The sequence below is a fragment of the Rhinopithecus bieti genome, unplaced genomic scaffold, assembly GCF_001698545.2.
Source record: "Rhinopithecus bieti isolate Rb0 unplaced genomic scaffold, ASM169854v2 scaffold_33937, whole genome shotgun sequence".
NCBI lineage: Eukaryota > Metazoa > Chordata > Mammalia > Primates > Cercopithecidae > Rhinopithecus > Rhinopithecus bieti.
Window position 1 is genome coordinate 1,812,665 of NW_016814873.1, and position 6,259 is coordinate 1,818,923.

Here is a 6,259-nt window from a genome sequence, read left to right on the forward strand (position 1 = left end):
TCAGATGACGAGCTTCCTGGAGGAACTACATCTCCTTCTTTGGACTGGGGGGCCCTGGAGAAGGGGCTGAGTCCCCTTTCCAAGTCCTCCTTCCTCCAGGTGGAGGCCAGGTGTGTGGCCTGAGCACTAGGGGTTGGGGGCTCTTAGAGAATGGTAAGGGATGGGAGAGTGAGGGAGCTGGGTGGGAAGAATACATGCGCAGGGGTGCAGACAGGCAGAACCCAACGGGCATGGTGCTCAGTTCCAGGGGCCCCAGAAGAGCAGTAAGAGGGATGGATGCTCTTCAGACTTCATGAGGGCTGGCCAACAGCCAGGCATGGGAGCTGGGGGCACAGGATCGGGGCATGGTGAAAAGAGCACATAGAGGCTGAGGCTCTAGGCCTCTTGGGTTTGAGGTCAACCCTGGATTCTATTTCCCCTGTTCTTTTCCAGACCTCTGAGAAACTGGGATGGGCAGATATTTCCACTATCTGGAGCCAGGAAGGATTTCTTGGGAGAGGATAACTCAGGGGCTCCGAGGGGAGGCAGGTCTCTCCCTCCCTCCCACCCGCTTCCCCTTCCCCAAACACCAACCCAGGGCAGGCTAACCAAACTTCATATATATTCTGAGTTAAGGAGCCCTGTGTCAGGTTGATAGGAAAAAACAAGAGAGAGAGAAGGGGAAGCCAGGAGAATGCAGAGCTCAAATGAGAACCAAGATAAAGCAATTACCTGATCAATACGGGTGAAATTGAGTAATCTAGCAGATCAATACCATGGGCAGGAGGCTGGGGGGTGGGTGCTCCCTGCTCTCGGCCCTGCTCCCCTGCCCACCCCAGCTGCTGTCCCTCCTCCACTTGCTCCAGTCCCCTCCTTTGGGAATTCATCTCTAGGTCTGCCTTCCACCTCCGCCTCTGCACTCCCATCCCCAAGGTAACCCCCTGCTCCTCCCAGCCCCCAGTCTGTGCTCAGACTGCCACCCCTACTCAACTCCCACCTCAACTCCCCTCACTCATGTCCCTCTTCTTCCTTCCCAAACTGATCCCACTCTCTCAACAGCCCCACTGAATTGATGCCCCCTCTCCTGCTCCATACCCCAATGCACACACTGGGGCTGCAGCTCATGCCAGCTGGAGAGCCAGCTGCCCACATCTGTGTCCTGGGGGCAGGTGTGGGGAGGTGGTCTCGCTCCCTACACCAGGAAAAGAACTAGGTTTGCAGGGACCAAGTCTTCCCCCATCGGCCAGACCTGACTGGAGAGACAGCTGCGCTTCTTATTCCACTGTGTTATTGGTAATACAACCTATCATGCCATTTATGAAGCATTGATGACATGCTAGGCATGGGCTGAGCTGGGCTCTGGGGGCGGGGAGCTGGGAGGAGGCCCCTGGTTCCTGCTGATGCAAAGGCAACAGTCCCCACAGTGAAGGGCACTTGTCCATCTGGGGACTGCTGGTGTTTGGAAGGGGATCTTGGGGCTGTGGCTTTTTCAGAAGGGGATTGGGGGAGAAGGACAACTTTCCCAGTATTGTAGGAACACCTGAGTTCCTGCCGGCTGGAGTACTGAAAATTCTTTGGCGACCAGAAAAGTGACAGCTTGCTTGGTGTTGAAAAGCAAGGCTGAAGCATGTGGAAAGAGCACAAAGTAGGATCACAGCTCCCGATTTACTCCGTCCTCCGTCACTGCTGGACTGGAAGCTCCTGGCTGGTCAGGAGTGTGTTGATTTGACTTTATGACTACAGAACTGGGCCTGGTATCCAGCAGGCACTCGGAAACGTTGGATGAATGAATGAATGACTATTGTTACCTGGCCGCAGTCTGCCTTGTAGTTCAGTTCATTATATTGGCTTGCTTGGCCCCAGGGAGCAGGGACCTCCCATGTCTCCCAGCCACCGCCTGGCATCCAGCAGTCCTTCAGCAAATGTTTGTTTCATGTAATGAATGACTGCCTGAACATGTGTATGAGTCTCCGTCTCTGGGCCTTGAGATTGTTCCAGGGGAGCTCAAACTGGCAATGACTCCACAAAGTTCCTTAGAGAAATCAAGGGCCTCTTTAAAGCAGCTCAATGCCCGACCCCTCCTTCCAGCTGTCTGTATCACCACTGAGAGGCAGAGAGGTATTTGAGAAAAGACATGAACTTTGGAGTCAGGAACACTCTGTGAGTCCTGGTTGGGTTACTCACTAGCTGTGTTGAACTTGGGCAATTCACTAAACCTCATCTGCAAAATGGGCATAATAATAGTACTCTCCACAGAAGGTGATTTTGTGGATCAAGTTAGTTAACACAAGTGACAAGAACATATAGATGTTCACTGTTACTTTTAACATGGGGGAGGAGGAGTTGGTTAGCAGAGAGGCAACATTTTTCAACACGTGCGGATGAAGACTTCTTCCGGCTGGGCTACAAGTGGCAGAATAAAAACAAACTTTCCATACCTGTTTTATTCTGAAGGTAGATTGATGCCTACATACCTCAGTTTCCCCTTCACTTCCAGTTAGTTATGGAGGGGGCAGAAGTGATACAAAGAAGACACTTAAATTCTGGAACACTCACCAGATTGACCACCCTCCCTGTCATCATCTGTTCATGCTTCTCTTTGAGAGACCCTGGGAAAAAACAGAAGGCAGGCCTAATGACTCTCTGTAACAGAGTCCCTCCCCTGCAGCCAGAATCTGGTGCTGACCTCTGCCCCCTGGAGAGAGGGGTCCTTCTGTCTTCCCCTCCCTGGTGATGCCCTGAAGGACTCCAGGTGAGAGGTCAGTGGCTTCTCCCTTCACTGGCCCTTAGCTCTCTGGGACCCAGGTTGTAAGGCTTGGACTGTCTCCTAGACCAGGCTTTGGGCTGAAGGTGGGCTGGAGTTGACAACCTGATAGAACTGAGACAAGCTAGAAAGGCCTGCTGCCACCGGGTCCCAGACTTTCACTTCTTGTTTTGGCTGCCTCTGCAGGGCTCACGGCCCACTCTCCATTGTCTCTAGACCAGATCCCAGATACTGGAGCCAGGGGTCTGGAGACAGAGAGGGGGACCCCCCACCCCCAATTCCGCCCCATCTCTGTATCAACCCGGGCCCAGCCTCCACTGTCAGTCACGGGGGAGCCAGATGGGCTCACCTGCATTCTGGGAAGGCTTTGATCTTTGATCTTTCTCCTTCCTCTGTCAGTCCCCTGGAGCCTGTTTGACCAGAGCTGAGGGGACCCTCCCCTGGGCCTGCTCACAGGTGCTTGTTCCCCCTCCTGCTGTGTTCTTGCCAGGGTCTCAACACTCCAGACTGGGACACGTGGCCTGACACCTGGAGAAACACTTAAGTTTGGGCCTTCCCCCTCCTCTTCCTATTCTGCATGTCTGATTCTTAGACGTTGCTTACAACTGTCTCCATCCTCGCCTCAGAGATTTAAAGCAGTGGGGAAAGTATGTGATCTGGAGTCAGGAGACCTCGGTTTGAATCATTAGGATAGGCCACCCGCTCCGGGCCTCACTTGCCTCATCTGTCAGACAGGGATGGTGGTACCAAAAAAAGCCGATGTGAAGTCACAAAGCCGTAGAGTAAAATAACCATGATGATGGAGTGAGACCTCACTTAAACATTGTGGTCACTTCACTAAATGCTTTATGTGCATCATTTAATCCTTGAAACAGCCCTAAAACATAGGGAAACTGAGGCACAGAGAGGTTCCATAGCCCACCTGAGGCCTCACAGGCAGTAAGTGGCAGGGGTGGGACTATGGGATTTGAGCCAGTTCCAGAGCCTCTCCGTTCCCCAGGGAGGCAGCACAGCCAGCCTGGGAGAGGAGAGGTGCAGGGACACGTGGGAAACAGCAGGCCTCCTTGGGGTTTCCTGCTGTCCTCCTGCTCATCCTCTTCCTTTTTCTTTTTTTTGGGGGTGGGAACAAGAGGTGGGTGAGTGAAGTTGGAATTAGTGAGTCTGCCTGAATTCTAGGGAGGGGGCAGGAAGGGAAAGCCCAGGTGGGGCTCTTCAGGATTATAGGTGTCATGGAAACTGGGAGGCCAGAGGAGCACCCTTAGTGGGAGGGTTCTCTATAATTTCAGTTCATTTTTCTCTGCACATTCTGCTTGGGTAGATCAACACCCCACAAATACATCCTGTGTGTATTCTGAGGGGAGTCAGGGTTGAAGGAAGGGAGGAGGGAGTACAGTTGCAGATAGAGGGTAGGAGAGAGGCTGAAGATAGAGGAGAGGCAGGGAGCCATGGTAGACACAGGGCCCAGGAGGGTAGAAGAAGGTTGTGATCGAACAGGGGCCTCAAGGTGTAGCTCCTCGGGCAGGTGGCCCCTACACTGGGGCTGGGAGCTTGACACTATACCCATGTCACTCTCCCCTCATCCCTTTGCTCATCTTTATTCCAAACCTGCATCTTCTATTCCAACAGTCACACCTCCTTCATACATCTCTTGTTATTCACTTGTTAAACATTTATCAAGCATCCTCAGGCTCCAGGCAGCGTGCTAGGCACTGGAGAAAGGCCGTTGAATTGAACCCTGCGCTGGCCTGCAGCTTCTTGACTGTTCTGTGAAAAGCCAGACAAGCAGGCAATGACAACACAGTGTGGTGAGGGCTGTGATAGGACACGCAGGAGTGCCCCCTGACCTTCCAGGAAAGGCCATGGAGGCGGTGACATCTGAGTTGGATGTTGCATGGTAAGATGTAAAAATTGTCTGGTGAAGTGGGGGAAAGAAGGGTGTTCCAGGCAGAAGGGACAGAGCCAATGGGCAGTTTGTCAGCATGGCAGAGAGGCCTTGCAGCAGAGTGGTTATGAGCACAGAACTGGGGCGTGAATCCTGGGCAAGCCAGTTAGCTCCTCTGATACTCAGTGTTCCCACAGTAAAATGGTAATAAACATAGCTCCTACCTCAATGGGCTGTCATGAGGCTTAAATGAGTTGATACAAGTCAGTCCTGGCACAGGGCAACTGTTGTATTCGCACTGGGCGCAGCTTAGGCTTTGTGTAGTATGGGAGAGAGTGTGTCCACATGGGTGTGTGGTGAAGGATGAGGCTGGAAGGGAAATCAGGGCCCAGGTTATAAAGGGCCTGCCGAGCTGCTAAAGACTGTTAACAGGGAAATCATGGTGAGTTGGTTATTCCCTAACTCACCATGAAGGGCTCTGAGGCTTACCTTTCCCCTTTGTCCTCACCCTCCAGGCCTCATCTCTTTCCTTACTTCTTTTCCAAATGCTGTCACTGTTTTCCTTCTTTGCTCAGAATTCAACTCATCACCATCCAATTCTAAGCACTGAGTGGCCAACTTAGGCTGGCAGAACCAGGTGTCTGGGATTCTGGTCTCAAAACTATGTGCAAGTTCATTCGTAAAACAGGTTTTCTTTTGCTTTCAGCAATGAGGAGGGAAGAGAAGCAGGAGGCTCTCCCAGTTGGAGGGTCTCATCCAAGCCCATACCCAGTTTCTTGACTTGGTTACTTCGGGACGTCGACCAGTCAGCCCATCACTTTTACTTTTTCTCACCTAAATGAGTTGTCTTTTTGAGCAGATATACTGACAGGGTAGTTAGTTTCTTAGGGCAATGTCCTTCAATGGTCCTCCCTGGCTCAGCCCACTCTTTTGTGAAATACCAGGGATGGCCATTGCTAGAATAAAATGCAATCCTTCCTAATCCATCCCAGTCGGACTCTTCAGCCACATCCCTCACCATTCAATTCCAGCCTTCCCCAACTACTCACAGTGCCCTTTAATAGATGCCAAATTGAACACCTGGCATATTGGGACCCCCCCCAGAAAGTCACTTTGCCTATCTCCCACGGGTGAAATGAGATTACTGTCTGGCACCATTTTTCTGAAAGTGTGTTATATGATATTCAGTACTCCACCATTATCCTCTCCTACCCCTCTGGATTCTTGTCATCTACTGGGAAATACTGTTTCCCTAGTACTGGTTTGCCCTTAAAAAAGGTGTTTTGTACTTAAACCCCAAAACACCCAATGAAACCACCTTTACTGAGATATAACTTACATGTCACAAAATTCACCCTTTCGGAGTGATTGTCATTCAGTAGTTTTTGTTATATTCAAATAGTTGTCCAACTATCACTAAGTTCTGAACATTTTCATCACCCTAAAAACGAAATCTGACTTGTGAATGTTTACTCCCCACTTTACCCTAGCAACCACTAATGTGTGCTCAGTCTCTACAGATTTGCCCATTCTGGACACTTCATGTAAATGGAATCAGGCAATGTGTGGTCTTTTGTGTCTGGCTTTGACATGTACTCTTTTTTTTTTTTTTTTTTTTTTTTTTTTTTTTTTTT